This window comes from Choloepus didactylus, chromosome 7, assembly GCF_015220235.1.
Source record: "Choloepus didactylus isolate mChoDid1 chromosome 7, mChoDid1.pri, whole genome shotgun sequence".
Taxonomy (NCBI): domain Eukaryota; kingdom Metazoa; phylum Chordata; class Mammalia; order Pilosa; family Megalonychidae; genus Choloepus; species Choloepus didactylus.
Window position 1 is genome coordinate 21956815 of NC_051313.1, and position 17432 is coordinate 21974246.

Genomic DNA, 17432 nt, shown 5'->3' on the forward strand with positions numbered 1-17432 from the left:
GATGTTTAGGAGCATCTCTGGTCTCTACCACTAGATGCTAGTGGTAACTCCTATTCTTCCCCTCATTACATTGCCAAAAGTCCCCTGGGAGTGAAACCACCCTGAGTTGAGAACCACAGGGCTAGTATGAAGTGAACCTAACAAGGTGAAATTTACTAACAAATACTCCATGGGGTAAGGAATGCACTATTTTTCTGGTTTAACTTTTTATATCCTATTCCTGGCACAGCATTTAAACATAATAGACAATGAATGACTTTTATGATGAGTGAGTGAACAAATGATTGAAAGGACAATTCTCATCTTATGCACAGTTCTCAGCTTATATTTTTAAAATCTCAATAACACCACTTCAAGATGAAAAAGATCCAATGGAACAAAAGGTGTTGTTAAAAAGGCAAAAATTCAGTATAAAGCAACAGGAGCCAAAATAGTAATATTGCTCCTGTAAATCAAAACCAAATGAAAACAAGAAACAATTCAATGCAATGTTAGACTGCATTAATAGAAGTGGAATATCCAGAATTAGGGACATGATATTATACTGACAAAAGCATGGCATTTATTTAGAGAAAATGACAGTTTGGAGTAAATCTAGAAATGACCACAGATAATAAAGTGTCTGGAAAAGACTGTCAAAAGGTATATGGCTAAAGTAAATAATATTGTTTATCTTAGGGGGAAAAGAAATACGAAACACTGAGGAACATGAAAATTTCAAATACCTAAAAAAAAATCAAGTGGTAAATAGATTCTAATAGAACAGAATTTAATAGACTCTAAATGTGTGACGTTTTAAAGTGACAGATTTAGGCTCAAAGGAAATAAGGACCTCCTAAAAATAGAGATATTCAAAAATTGCAATCTTAAAACCTTATGAATAGCTTCTATTTCTGTGATTCTATGAGCCTTTAATGATCAAGTTAATAATATCCTCAAATCTGTTTGATATTCAAATCATGATGATGTCTATACAGCTATTTGACTATTATAATAAGGAAAAACTTTCAAAATGATATATTCAAAACATATCTAGTTTCAAACTTTGCCTTGAGTGATTTTCTTTAGGACGAATTTGAAATTATAATCATTGATACAATAAGCTAATTCACACACACACACAAAATTCTTAATTCTTTAATAAAGTGAAGATGTTGCCGTCTACCTACAGTGAATGAACATTGATTTGGCAAGCAAATATCCTCAGTGGGTAACAAGGAGTGGTCAGCTAAGCTGAGGAATGATAAGACGATGTGCAAATGTTGAAGAATAAAAACAAAAGCAAAAAGCCTGGAGACACAAATGGAAAGTAGAAGGGGACAAGAGTAGTTCACAGTCACCCAAAAGCCGAGGAGGTATTCACGAGGCTGGGGACTGAGTCATCTTCCAGGGATAGTCCCCAGAGCAGAGAGCTGTGCGTCAGAACCTATTGCCAAAGTCTGTCTCACAGCAGCTCAAGACTTCCCTTGTTCACCTTAGCCCATGTGGTCTCATCTAGTCCTAAAAAGAGTTGGCACTTTAAAGACAGAAGGAACATTTCCTGTGGATCCAGCCTTCTTCAAGTCTCCCTGGAGAGGATGTTTCACCTCTGCACAACAAACTAGGGATTTTCTTGAGGGCAAGTGGAAACTATAACTCTGAGTTCCCTAAGATTGTTTCTATGGATATCTTCCCACTGTAGACATCAACAGTGACCTAATTCACTGATAGACTTCTTTAACAGAAATAATGTCAGAGGTATAACAAGCTTATAATGGAAGCATTCCTTTCCTCTTAATCACTGCCTGAATCTTTTCAGCTACCACCATTGCTACAGCATCCTCAAATACTTCTACCACTGTGTATTCAAACCCCATCACGTTCTAACTCTTTTTGATACTGGTCTCAACTCCCTCTAACTATTTCAATGTCACCTTCTCCGTTCTCTGAGTCTTTGCTACTGCCCCTGTGTCATCTGCTGTGCCACCTGTTAGTGGCCATTCCTGCCACCAGCGAGGGGAATTTTTCTGTTCCTGATGACCTCCGAACTTTCTCCACATAGAGAACACCTAGCGACCACCCTTTTTTGTTTTTTCAACAGTCAGTTTTACCAAAAAGGAACTATGGTTCCAGAGGATTGGTCCCCTTGCAGACACTGCAGAAACCAAGCAATGTTGAATTCAACAAGACAAAATTCTTTAGTATGTTGTTGTCACTTTAATTGTGCTTCAATTAAATAGCCAAGAAAAATGAGAGGAAAACAAGTGAGCTGCTTTAAAAAGAACACAGGGCATTCCTGCCCATAGAATCAAGGTACAGAGGACACATAATGACATAAACTAGAAAGAATTCACATATGATGAAAAACTCAGTAGGACTTTGTTTCGCAGATGAATTCTGTCCCAAACATTCAAATCTCACTGATTCTTAATTAAGGACAGAATTGACAGGAAAATTGCAATTATGCTTCAAGAGGTCCTCTTCTTAAGGAACTTTAAAGGTTTGTACAATAAGGAAGGAGCGGAAATTATTGCTTCAGACAAATCTAAAAAAGATTAGATCAGTGTTAAGACAAAGAGTGCTAAATTTGGGGAGTTGTTTTTCAAGCCTAACCTCTGAATCTCTGGGAATTTGTTTACCAGCAGAGCAAACTAGTGACTAACCAGATTTAGGAATGCATCACAAGGAATGAAATGCTCCTTTTAACTGACAAAGTTTATTGTGAATTCAGTCTCATCCAACCATAATCCCAAAGGATTCCTCACACCTGGGCAATCACCCAAATACTATTTAAGTTCATGTCCCAGTTTAACTAAGTTATATGTGTAAGGAAAACTGGGGGCCCACCAAATAATTTCACTTCATAAACATATCTAACAAGTAGAGGAAGGCATTTCTGTTTCATATGACCCAAAGTTTCCACTCAGTATCTCAAACAAGGCTACTTCAACACGTACAAAATATGATTAGCAAGAAGGGGACTCTCATAAAAAGCAGTATAACATCAGAGTAAGATTTTCCTCTCCAGTAGTGATATTCAGATCATGGGCCTGCCAAAACCCAATCATTTTGGAAGCATTTTTCTCCTGTTGTTCTCTCACATGCACCAAACAAATTTACAAGTTTGCTATAAACAGGAAAATCCAGGAGGTGTGATATATAACAACCACAAAGAAAAGAACTAAAAGAACTCCTCACATTGTATCATCGATATCCACCTAGCCTAAAACCTAACTCATCCCAGACCAGCCTCATTTTTAAAAATCTAATTTAACTGGGCATCAGGAAAATTTCTGAGGACAATGACAGTATATTCCCTAGGAAAACTGGCAATTTTCAAAATTAAACATATAAGGCTCTTGGAACGTACATGTGGTGTTGATCATGTGGGATCTGGCACTTCCTTGGAAAGGCTGAGTAGAGCAGTAGAAACTATGCGGGACCATCTTGCTAAAGGCTCCATTGTGATGGCTACTTCAAAACAAAACAGTAATCATTTTTAAATGGTGAAAATTAAACGTAGCCTCTCAGGAGTTTGAGACCACTCTTCTGGTTGCAAAAGTATACCACATGAGCCAAGTTAAGTTACTAAACCCTCCATGGAAAGAATTCTCTGCTCACAAACTCCGTACAATGATGAAGAACTTCGCCCACAATCAGCAAGTCCTAGGAAAGTTGGAAGGACATCTTTTTCTGACAGAAAAAAGGAAAGGATTTAAAACCCACCATGTTTTAAGGATTAACTGATATTCCATCAGTAAAATACATGGTTACCTATGGAGTAAATATTAGGAATTTAATAAATGATAATTCTCTTCCCCTTAACATATTCTATTTAAAAATGACATATTTTAAGCAGCAACCTTTTCTTAAGTTAAAAGAAAAAATAAGTGTGTTTTCATTTTTGGACAGCAGTTGTAATACAGAGTCTCAACTGCTTCTCCACTCAAAGTGAACTAATCATGCCAAGTGCCTGTGGTTGTTTTGTGTCACTGTATAACTTTTTAACATTGGTAATCTGAATTGGATCCTGTGTACAATTAAATATTTTTTTCAAGCCCAGTTACACCAAATATATTAAACAACGTGAGTGCTTAATAAAGGATTTTGAGGGTGAAAACAAGACAATAACAAGGGTATACACAGATGCAGGTCCATTGCCAAGTTCAAAATCTAAATCTAACTTTCAAGTGTTTCATCAACCTTAAAGATAAAACTCAGGGAAAATTCAATGGTGTTCTTTGTGAGCAATCATTTCCAAAGAGTTTAATATAGATAATATCTTGAGTTGATAATTTCTTCCATTTCAGAAACTGAGTTTTTGCCCAGTACATATTAGGCATTATCAAGAATTACCTTATTCTGTATCATTTGTGTTTCAGCTGAGTGTATCTTGTGCACCTGTCATATGAGACTAGATAGTCTTAGAAATAAACAATTTAGATATTCAATAACAACATCATACCTTCAATAGGATACTCTTTTGGTATAAAATGCTAACTCCTTTCCCTACTATTTAAAAATCAATGGCTTGCTCTAAATCAATTAAAACATGCATATATTAAACAAGATATATTTTACCATGAAAATACTTCTTAGGATACATCTCAGATATCTGATTTCTATGTTGAAATATACTATATAATCTCAGAAAGTATCAGACCTAATTTGAAGCTACAACAAATTCAAGATTGAGTAGAAGAACCAGTATGAAAAGGTTTACTAAACCATCCTCCAGAAATAAGATTTTCAAAATTACTAAGTCAGAATAGAGATTCAGGAAGAATGCTCAGAAAGGAAGAAGATGTGATGAGTTTTTCATCCTGGTGAACTCCATCTGCAAAGGCCTGAAGAAGAGGAAATTGACCACAGTTGCATGAGAGATTTGGATTAGATATAAGAAAGAATTTTCTAGCACTAAACATAGTAAAAGAATTGAATTGTTACTATGGATGACTATTGTACTCTTTCATACTTCATCAGAATTTATAGGTCAAATTATTTGGGGGTAGGTAGTTAGCATTATTCTGAATTTTTTAAAAAAAATATTATCTAATTTATAAATAAGTACAGAGAATTTATAACAAAGGAATTTAAGAGAATATTATGAAATCACTTTCAGTTGATAAGAAACTGAAAATTTTTGGCAATCCTTCCTTTTGGCTGGCTTACCTTTTCCCTCTGAACCCTGAAGCATGCTGAACACATCTCTTTCACTATCTTTACCGGATTATCTAATGATTTATTTAATTATTTTCCTGGCTCTTCAACTAGACTGTGACTCCCTTAAAGTGAAATACTGTGTCTTATTTACCTTGTATTCCCAATGTTTGCAATCTACAGATATGATATTTCCTGAGTTGATGAATGAATGAATGAAAAGGCGGAAGTGGGGAAAAAAATGTCTGCTCTCCCAAACATCTATGGCAAAATGAAAAAAAATGTCATAATCCAATGAAAAATAAATGACTGCCAAAAGATATATCTGGGCTTTTATACTAAATATTTTGTAACAAATGAGAACTTTAGCTTGGTGATTTTATTTAAACACTAACCTGGAACCGTAATTAGTATTCTAGTCCTCTTAAAACATGAAAAAAGAAAGCAATTAAAGCAATTCCCTTCATATAAGATACATGCAAACATTTAAAGGCAAATATATTTTATGAAGAATGTTGTACATAAGGGAAAATATGTTTTTGAAACCCATAGAAGAAATAGACATTTTTTTATTAAAAATATTAATATAAAATTATAAAATCCTAATATAAGATTTTTTAAAAGCTAAATAAGACTTTAGAGAGACCTGATTTCAGGTCCTCATTTTACAGTTGAGTAAAGACGTGGACAAACATTAAGAGGCAGACCTATATGCAAACTTCAGCTCTGCAGATCTGTGATTCTGGGCAAGTTATTACGTTTGCAATTTAATTAATTATTCTGAGCTTTTAAAAATAAAATGGGAATGAAAATATTTTACAGGATGTTATAAGTTTTGAAATAAGAGGACACACCATAGTAGGAGTTCAATACATGTTACTTTGGAAAGGAAATAACATATGGCAGAATAAAGAAATGTGGTCTGAATATAGAGACTGAACCTTGGCTACATCATCTATTAGCTATTGAACTTTTGGTAAATCACTTCCATCCTTCTGAATCTCAGTTTACACATCTGTAAAAGGAAAATAATCAAACTTACTGCAGTAAGTTGAATAATGGAGGGAGATATTGTGTAAACTGAATCTCAGTTTACACATCTGTAAAAGGAAAATAATCAAACTTACTGCAGTAAGTTGAATAATAGAGGGAGATAACAGACCTGCATGCAGAGGAGAAGATATATAGAAGAGGCAAAGGAAACGTGACCATAGAGGCAGAGGTGGGAGTGAGGCAGCCATAAGCCAAGAAGTGCCTGGAGCCTCCAGATGCTGGGAGAGGCAAAGAAGTGATTCTTCCCTAAAACATTCAGAGAGAGCTCAGTTCTGGAGACACCTTGATTTTGGATTTATCGCCACCAGAACTGTGAAAGAATAAGTTTCTGTTACCTTATCCCACCAGGTTTTTCAGAAATTGTTATGGCAGCTACAGGAAACAAGCACACTTACCTTGAATGATCTTTGTGCATACCAGTACAGGTTCATCATGAAAGGAGGGGGGCTGCAGATACCTCCTGCCCATATCTGTAATGCCAAAAACCCCTAAAGGTGACTCCAAATGCTAACAGAGAAACTTGAGCAAGCAGAGCCTGAAGTGGATCTCCAAACCTCAGTATATCAATGAAAAAGTTCAGAGAGTAAGGTAAAGGAAAACTAAGGACCATTGTTATGGATTGAATCATGTCCCCCACAAAGAAATGTTTAGTTTCTAACCCCCCCACTTTGAAAATGGGATCTTCAAAGATCTTACTAAGATGAGGCCAAACTGAATCAGCATGGGCCTTAATCCAATATGACTAGAGTCCTTGTAAGCAGAAGAAATTTGGACATAGTAGGTAAGTAGGAATAGAAGCCATAGGAGACAGGAGACAAATGGCCACATGATAGAGATAGAGATTGGGTTATAGATGGCCAGCAAGCCACCACAGAATGCTGCAGTCTTCAGAGAAAGTATGGCCCTGTTGACACCTTGATTTCAGACCCCTACCCTCCAAAAACTTGAGACACTAAATTCCTGTTGTTTAACCCAAACAATCTGTCTCCAATATCCAGATACCCAGAACTCTGTGATCTCTATTTCATCATGCTACCTTCCATTACTCTTCTCAGTTTTTCATACAATTTTTGATATGGCTTTAATCTACTTTTTTAATTTCATTTCCTGTCACAAATATACATCCACAAATACACATACCCTAGGCTCTAGCCCACCTCCTACCCTAAAAGCTTATGAATTTGACATCTCCCAGCCTAGAGTCAAGTTTGAACAGCTCCCTGTGCTTGGGAATGCCCTGCTTCCCTCCTGCTCTGCCTGTTGAGCTCCTAATCCTACACGGTCCAGGACCTGAAAGAGATCTTTCCTTACCTTTGACTCCATACCTCCATCAGACTCCGATTTTCACTGATTGAGTATATCATTTCCTCCTCTGTGCCCCTGTCAGATCTCAATCATTCAGCCAGTATTTGTTGTTTGTCATCTACATGTGCTGCTTTGTTTTCAGGGCACATTGTATGATCTTTAGCTTACTGTCCCTATTAAAATAAGATTTCAGTGATAAGATTTGTCTTATTTACTTTTGCTCTTCAAAGCAACTAGACAAAATGAATTATTGAGGGCTGAATGAATGCTTACCTAGAGTAGCTATTCAAGTTTTCCGGATACACTTAGAGCTTCAAACACAGATACCAGGCAAGAGCTCTGTACTAGACAGAGGCCCAAAAAGAGCTATTTTAGTCCACAGACAGGGAAAGAAATATAAGTGGCACAGCATCATTCAGTAAAATTATATTATATCCCATACAAAAACATACTAGAATTTTCCAAGTGAGGAAAGTCCTTCATGCCCTTTAGTAATTTTTCAAACAGGCAAATACAACCCCTTAAAGAATGAATGTTACTTCTGTACCTTCAGTTAACAATGCTAACCTAAATATCAAGTAGATTCCTTTTTGGAAAGAGACAACAAGAGATTTTACTTTTCTGATTTTACTTTCTGAGCTCTTGGGGAGCTCTGGAATGATCAATAAGACTCAATCCCTGAGAAGAAGGAGCCAAGAAGTCAAGGTTTGAGGGCCAATTTGTTTATGCTGGTGCACCTGCCTGCAGTCTGAGTAGCCGAGTACAGTGGGAGTGACTAAGAAAGGAAGGATCTGAAAGGATTTATTTGTACAAACTCCTAAATCCAGTTGGCATGACTTGTACAGGTGTGCAGTATTGGGGGGCGGGCGGAGGCAGGAGTGGCTCTGCTCTGCTCCTTAGGCCTGCGGTCCATTTCAAAAAGACTGAATGAGGCTCAGATATTGACTTCTACCCTCAATACATGAACTTCCATGGACCATTGTCCAGGTCAAGGCAAAGGGGATGAGTGCAGGAAAATATCAATTCTTTAAGACTAAAATGTTTTTTTAAAAAGGAAATGGGATATCTGGTCAGCCTCAAAACATAACGATGGAAACAAGCACCTGCTGTGCAAGTACTGCAGAAAAGATCTCTCTCAGACTGCCCATTTACTGCTAAGGGGATTAAATCTCATGAGGGGGCAGTTAGGAATTTCCAGGATAATATTCATACGAAAATTAAACGGGAATTCATGAGTAAAGAGGAATGCCTTAACAACACTAATTGTTCTAGACAAATAAAATAGTAATAGCTTATGGATTCCATCCAGTCCTCATTTTGTATTAACAAATCACATATAGCTGTAGAAGATTTAGCAGGTAATTTCAAGTAAATCTACCCGGAAAATACAATAACCAACAACTCCTTAAATTATTTCCCAATCAGAGCAATTGCTGTCAATCATTTCTTTCTAAAGAATGGCAACATGCTGTTACTATGGTTAAGAGTAAGAATGGGATCTGACATACACGGATTTGAATCCCCTTTCTGCCACCTGCCAACTAGGTGACCTTGGCAAGTAATTAAAACTTTCTTGAGATTTAGGTTCAGTTGAAAAATGAGAACTAATGCGATACTCAGCACATCTAGCAAATAGTAGGCACCTAATAAAAAATGGTGTTTTAGTTTGCTGGGTTCCTTAAAGCAGATACCATGAAATGGGTTGACTTTTAATAATGGACATGTATTAGCTTACAGTTTGAGGCCATGACAATGTCCAAATCAAGGCATCATGCCCCCTACCCCTCCATACCTATGGCTTTCTCTCTCACTCTACCCAAAGACAGAGGGAGGCCTTCCTTCACCATCCCATAAGGAAGAGCATTTATTTGACACCATCTCCCACTACCCCCTTATACTGCTTTCTTCATCATATTTCTCCCCATTACATGTGTCATACATTTATTTATTGACTACCAAAAATATAAGCTATGAAGGAGCAAATATTTTGTCATTTTGTTCAATGGCTGTAATAATGCCTGGCATGTCAATAAATAATTGTTGAAGAAATGTGATCATCTAGAATATCCATTTTTCATTCATACTCTTCTATTTAATAAAGCAAGTATTCTGAATTGTAAGAGCATGATTCTTTCCTCAGAGGACTTAATAAAGCTATTTTATTTTAAATTAATAAAAATGTGGCCTGTAAGTATTTTATTTTTCCTGGATCAACCCTCATATAAAGTTTCTCATAACTATGCTAAACCAATCTTGTTATTATTAGAAAAAGACTGTCTTGCTGTGTGACTTACAAAAATGGACTTTCTAGTCAAATACAAATGCATGGGATCTCATGATTTATATTATTAGTTCCATCATCTAAATCAAAAGGTCACACACTCAGAATTGTATATGTATACATGTATTTACATATATAGAGATATATGATGGATAGATAGATAGATAGAAACATAGACATGTAAGTGGCAAGAATGATTTAGACAGTTATATATCTGACCCTCTATCTCTGACATCTCCATCTCTTCTTGGGTTTCTATTTCTGCAGTGGCATGGTGGGGAAGAGGAAAATATATGCTTTTCTATTAAAATACAGATCTCAAAAAACTTAAAATCTCATATATGTTCTACATCCTCCAGGAGACGCAGAGTTTCATTAACATATATTTTTACCAAGGTAGGTTTTCCTCACAGAATCTGGTGTTTAATTGGTGCTGCTTCCTTCTAAGTATCATATAATCACTGGAAACACCTCACAAGATTTTACCTCATTTACCCTTTCCTGTAATCCAATTTTCAGTTGAAATTCTTGGGGTTTTTCCCTATCTGTTGCCAAACGTACTGCATTTCAGGAATGCAGTATGAGCAAGCAAGCAAAACTGACTTTGTGATAATTATTGCCCTCTGCCAAAACAAAAATGTTAGGAACATATGGCCAGTTAGCTCCAAAATGTACTTTTCTCATCAGAAACCTGGGCTCTATAGGTCAAAACGTGAACACTGGCATCAAAGATACTGCCAAATGAGGCTTGACTTCTGGCCCTGAAGCCACATCAGCTCAAGTGTTATGAAACAGTAAAAAGCCCTTTCTGAGGAATGAAACAACTCATAGGTTCTAGATTATAGATAGCTGTCCCCTGGAACACTATTTTTAAATTTAGGAAAGTTGGGAAATATTTTCTCTTCCAATAAAAGCTAAACAAAGCAAAAATCCTAGGAGAAAACTGAACGGAAAAAAACTCTATTTGTCTAAGTAATTTGATTACTTTGGAACTCATGTTGTGAAAAAATAATAATAAAACAATTAAAGGTACAGCTGCTCTGGCCATACAGTTCTTAGACTGGACTCATACGAGCTGGATTGGGTCAGAAAATACAAAAATTCGGTCCACCTAATCCCTTGCTTCCTTCCACCCCTTTTACAGTTTTTCTTCCCCCACATGTTTACCTGTTGACTCCATGCTTCATTTTCCCTTCCATCTCTTTGAAAATCATCCCTACCTGATTTTGTAGCACATCCAGTTTCAAACTCTTCCTGATTTCATTTATTCCCAATGGGTGTAGCTATCTCAAATGATGTTTCCAGTTTCTGGCTTCCACAACATTGACTGTGTCTTTCTCATTGGGCTCTCTGCACTCAGCTGATTTCATATCCCCTGTGTTTCCCAAGACAGAGTTACAAGAAAGCCACTTCAAAGGAGCTTTGAAATAATCAGAAAGTGTTTCTCTTTTGATATATCAAATTCATTCATTAATCCATTCAATAACCATAGCCTTCTATGTATTAGGTTCCATACTTAGCATCGTGAAGGATATAAACTCATAGAAGACATGGTCTTTCCACAGCAGAGCTTATATTCACGTAGGAGAGAAAAATGCCCAGCATTTGCTTAAGAGGCAATATGAAATAAGAGTTACACAAGTGGCACAAACTAATTTTTAAAAAGGCACAGAAGAAAGAGGAATTTCTCCCAGCTGGGATGAGTGTGGAAGGTATCAGAGGAAGACTTTTTGTTCAGCCTCAAAGCACAGGCAGACTTTTAACAAAGGTCAAGGGCATCCTAGCTGAAATATAGGTACGAACTAGAGAGAAGAGACGATCAATTGCCAATTTAAGTGCCCAAAAGAAGGGTGGTCAGTCCACAATGATTCAGGCTTTCATCCTGATCTACCAGGTTAGAATAAAAGGGAGAGAAAGAAGGAAGCAGATGGCAAAACCCCAGGCAAATAGGGGGAGATTTAGCATAAGATAGTGTTGATCAAAACTTTTTTGTTCACAAATTCCAAAAGAATTTTGAAAACTAGATACCCCCTCACATATTTTTTTACGTTAACATTTAAAATAGTCCCTATAAATGTAAATAGTTGCAAAGGATACAATTTCTGGACTAGTACATATGTTGACTTTAAAAATAAGGTTGTTCACATCATTCTTTTAAATACATGCAACAGAATCCAAGTGGTACTTTGGCCTATACTTACTGTCATCCATTTAAAAACATGGATAAAACACGGATACATCATCAGTATTTTGTCTTGAACATATACTGATTCCACTTACCCAATACATTTTACCTCATATATTTATATACTTAAAGGTCTTTGTTCACTCTATCATATTTCTCTGAGAAAAAAAGTATAAAAGTTGAAAGCAATGATATCTATTTCCCCTGTCCTTAAAGTCTCTAGGATTAAAAATATGTCTTCTATATTCAGTTACTAATACTATTAGTAGTGTAGAATGTATCAAAACAACCAACCTATGTCACAAATCTGACAAATAATTATTAAACATAAAAGTAAATCTTTTTTGGAAATTAGTCCCTCAATGCAATGGATGAGGCAGAATTTTTTCAAAGAGTTCAATTATTACATAAATATTATTTTTGCAAAGATGAACCAGGGCTTGCCATTAATTCTACCCTTAGTTTTCCCATTTATAAATATTGCACTCAGAAAATTGTTCATAAAATTAGGATATGGGAATGGGAAGTTTCTTTTAATAGCAACATTACTCAATTCTTTGAACTCCATCTGTGCTTTATGCCAAAATTCACATGGTGATATATCATCAAAAATTATTTTTAACGATCTAACAGCTGACAAAAAGATTAGGTCTTCCTTCAGCTTTGATGAAAGAAAAAATTAAGGAACCACCTGACTTGAAAAAAAGATGGGGAGATCTAATCATGCAAAGAGGCCCTGCAACAGACTAAAAAATTACAGCACAATAACCAAAGGGCACGTTCATTCGTGTGTATTCAAACTGAAAAGAACATTCTTCTATTTCACTCACACAAATGAAAAATGTCAGCTGCAGCAATAGTAAACATCAGCAACACAGTCGTTTTGCAATTATGTGATGACAATATGCAATCTAAATGCTTAAATTGGTGGAAATTAAATAACATATTAAACCTTTTTATCATTCTTCATATGATAAACCCATTATTATATTGGGAAAAAAAATAGTGACTTCTTAATGAAAGCTTTTATATTAAAGAGAAAATTTATTTTTTATAACCATCTTCTAATTTCAGTTATCTTTTCTTTAATTTAGGCCATTTCTTTTTCAGGAAAACATAATTAATGCAATGACATGTTTTTTGTAGAAAAGGTGGTTTATGATGTGCAAACAAGATTCTTTTGTGAAATTCATTTTCTCCTTCAGGACTACCAGAGAATTGAAAATTAAAGCAAACCAAAAGTTGCATAGCTGAGTTGAGCCAAGTAATTCCAAGATGTGCTCCAAACTTAGAGCCGATGATTTTTTGAGTGAACTGAATTGAAATTTGGCAAAATTGCTTCTCTCCCTGTCCAAATAGAGAATTATTTGGAATTGGCTTGGGCCAATAGTCTCACACACTCTTATATTTTGACTAATTTAAATGTGTTTCCCACCATCTCACTATAAGAATTTTTCATCTTTTTATTAAGAATTGAAATGTAGCATCTTTATCAAGGTACATTTTAAAATATTTAAAGAGGTAACACATGGATTCACTAGAAATAGTAAAATGAAGTAAGGTGGAAAAATTTTACTTCCAAGAAGGATAACAAAATATGTGACAGAGAAATAAAACCATCGTGGAGAAATAAGGCAACATGAAAACTGATTTACATTTCCTTCTATGCCAAAATGCTGAACTTTCCAAATCAGAAGGCTTCCGTCATATCTTTCAACTATATGCTCTAAAATCTCCCAATATTATCAACTTTATGGAATTTTCTTTGTAGAAAAGCTAGTAGGATTCACATCACAGACCTCTTCTAGATCTCTCAGTATATTTTGATATCCAAGATTAACGAAATGAGGGATGAAAAAAGTAAGAATCCATTTATTATTACTTAGTACTTCTAAGATCCATATTTTAGGAAATTAAAACCTTTCATCTGACCTAAAAAAGCAAAACATGATTGATCAGTTGGGGCAGTAGGAGTAGCATGATTTTTACATTTACTTTTGCAGTTTTCTGTTAATTGTTTAACTTCCCAAAGTAAAAAAAAAAAAAAATGCAAAGGAAAAAATAAGGAAAAGTAATGCATCCCCTTCTAATACCTGAATAGATCTAACACAAAGCACACATGCATGTATATATACATACTTTTTAATCACTGAAAATAATCCAAGAAGATGACAATATGTGTACTCAAAGCTTTAAGAAGATAGCAGATTTGATTTGATCAGTTTTGAAATACTTCACCATAAACCATGTCCAAGTGTGTGTCTGTCTATGAATTCATTTGTTAAGGTTCTAATTGTGGCATTGATTGATGCTGTATTATCTGCTAGATTCAAAACTTTTGTTCTGGGTTACACAAGGAAGATGTTAAATAGATCAATATATGGAGTGCTGAGAGAGATATTGGAATCATACATCTCTAGAGTATTTCTCTTTAATTGGTCTCTTCACAGAAGGGATTACAAAAAAAAAAATAACTCCATATATCCAGTAATTATTCATTTGGCTTGCGGGAAAATAAGAGCACGAAATTTGCCTAAATTCACTTTAGACTAAATTCCAGTTGTTGGAGAATATTGTTGGAGAATAGTTTTAAAGTATAACAAATGAATGATCTGTTACAAAAGTTATATTATAACCAGAGATATCTAATATAAAAATGCTGAACAAAAACATGAATTAGACGAGTGTGAAAATGTACACAAATGTAACAAAGTTTTGCTTCGGATTCCAGCATAACCACCAAAAGATTACGAAATTTTGTTTCAAAATTCACAGGCTAACTTTCCTTTAAACATGCATACCCTATAAAAGTGACAGTTGTTATTTGTCTTACAATGAAGAAAATAAATACTACATCCCACAAAAGAGATCACTAGGGACTTTCAATGATGGCCGTATTTCAGAAGCCTTGAAAAAAAGACATGGATTTAATTAAGCAAAGCAGCTCTGCATATTGACAGGTTTCATAGACCTGTGGAAATAGCCAGGTTTTTCTTTAATAATGTTCTAAGGGGAAAAAAAAAAAATCTGTTTCAATCCCCATGAAAATACATTCAGACCTGTGTGTGTATCTTGGTTAGGGCTCTCAAAACATTCAGCTTGGTTTCCTTCCAAATACATTTGAAAACCCCACTGCTCCATGACACTGATGGACTTAAGCACAGAGGCCTGGGAGCAAAAAGAAAGGTGTAGCAATTGAATACTGCACAGAGTTTTCTAGGTAACCCAGAATGAAAGCCTTAAACCAACCAACATGAGATAATTCAGCAATCTCAGAATTATTGCCAACAGTAAGGCTTGATTCATTTTAATTATATTTATTTTTTGTTTTTGCTCAGAGTTTTTCATTAGTTATGATAGCAGTGAATTAAAAAATATACTCTGATCTTGTTTTACCACAGAGTTATAATTCATCTTCAATAATCCAAGTCATGGGAATAAAACACATGCACTAATTGAAAAATAGCTAGGACAATGCCGCATTAAATTTTCATGTGGAGTAATTTCTAGCCAATAACACACACTTTATGTGTAACTCCAGACTCCCACCAAACCAAAAAGATGTCCCAGCAGGGGATGCTTGCTTAACAGAGAAAAAATATTTTAAAGACAGCATGTAATGCATACCCCACAGTCAACAGGGAATCCTGATTTCTTTTAACCCCCTTAGATAACATTCACAGTCAATGGATTAATTGTTCTTGTATGCTTCTGAATTCTGAGAATTTTCTTTCTCCTTTTCATCCCCTTCTTGACCTCAAGTTACAAATTTTCACCTTTCTGCATCCTAGAACTATAAAGAAATTCTGAGTATTTAATTAGTGAATACCTTTTAATTACTGTTCTTTCTTCCTCATAACAGTGATGTTTGCTATTTATTTTACTTTTTAATGTGTGTGTATGCAGGCATGTGTAGTTTAACTGGCATAATGTTTGCTGTGATAAATCTAGATTGTCAGACTTCTCTACTCTAGTATCAATGTGAATTTAGCTAGCACATAGTTCTGTCTACTATTAAAATCTAAGGTCTCTCTGGGGTGGAGTTGAGGTTAGAAAGGAAAAGAACAGTTATATACTGAAGAGCATTCAGTTCAGAGTGTTCTAAATCGAGGCTGGCAAAGTTGGAAGAGCTGCAAGGGCTGATTTCAAGTGTCAGGGTGATACAATATGTTGTCTTTTGGAGCAGGCTGGATACTGTCCACCCACCATCAGGCCATGTCAGTGCCGATCTGAGGCCTCCTTGAGAACAATTTCCTGATTTGTAAGGGAGCTGACTCCGAGAGGTGGATGTCCCTTGTTATTACAAAGCAAAACTATTTATCTTCGGTGAAAACTGGCAAGTAGTGGGGCTTTGTGTTTTAGTCCACCTTTGACTTTCACACTGCACTTTTTATCTCCATCTTCAAGCACTTGTGAAAATACATCATCGACACACCCCTGGTGTGAGGCAAACGGGAGAGTCATTTAGCAGCCCTTTCATAAAATAGGTTACTATAATCCAAGAAAACTGGAGGAAGCTTAGGTTTTGTGTCTTTCTTTCTTCCGAGGACTTTTAGATGCTTTCTGTCTTGATCGTTCTCAGAGAGCTTGTCAGAATAGGGAACAAACACGGTTTACGTCATGACATTGTGTGTTTCACAGACAGACCTGTTAATTCACTGTATTTAAACCGGAAATATGATCTGATGTTATTAAGGCTGCAGCTTTTACTACTACACACTATGAGTTAAGCAGACATATCATGTTCCACATTTTAGGTTACATTCTTAAATGGCAGCATGTTACTAAAAACTCTGAATTTGTTATGAAGAAAGGCTGTGGAATGTACCTCTCAGGACTATTTTAAGTATGACACTGTATGGCAGGGGATGACCAACCAAACAAATAGTGGCATGGTGGTGAAATGTAACCTCCACCACTGTCACTCCTGCTGCCAAATGCTAAAGTCCCCTTCTTAGGGCCTATGTGCTTTGAGAATACCCCCTCTCCAACTCTTCATCCTTCAAAGTAAAGATGGGGATAAATCAAAAGGAGTTACTACAGGAAGAAAATCATAGTAAACATTCTACTCTAGAAGAGATTGTTTGAAAGAATTAAAGCAGAATCCATCTAAGCCCTGGCACATCCAGTCCTATTTTTGTATGGCTGTCTGAAAAGTCCTCATTCTTCTAAAGGAAATTTTTTATTTACTCTTCACTTCAGCTCGAGTTATCTCCCTCCCTTTCTTCAAACCCCCATTTTCTGGATTTAGAAAATAAATCTTTTCCTTCATTTCTTCCTTCCTTCTTTCTTTCTTTTCTTCCTGCCTTTCATCCTTCTCTTCTTCTATCCGTGGTGTGTTGGAGGCAATTCTATATTCTAGGGATTAAGAAATAAAAAGATAGGATTTGCCATTTTCTTTCCCTGACTGGTGTCAAATGACTCTCTGAGACATCCATAGATATTCTAAGGCTAAGCCAAGGCATTGAG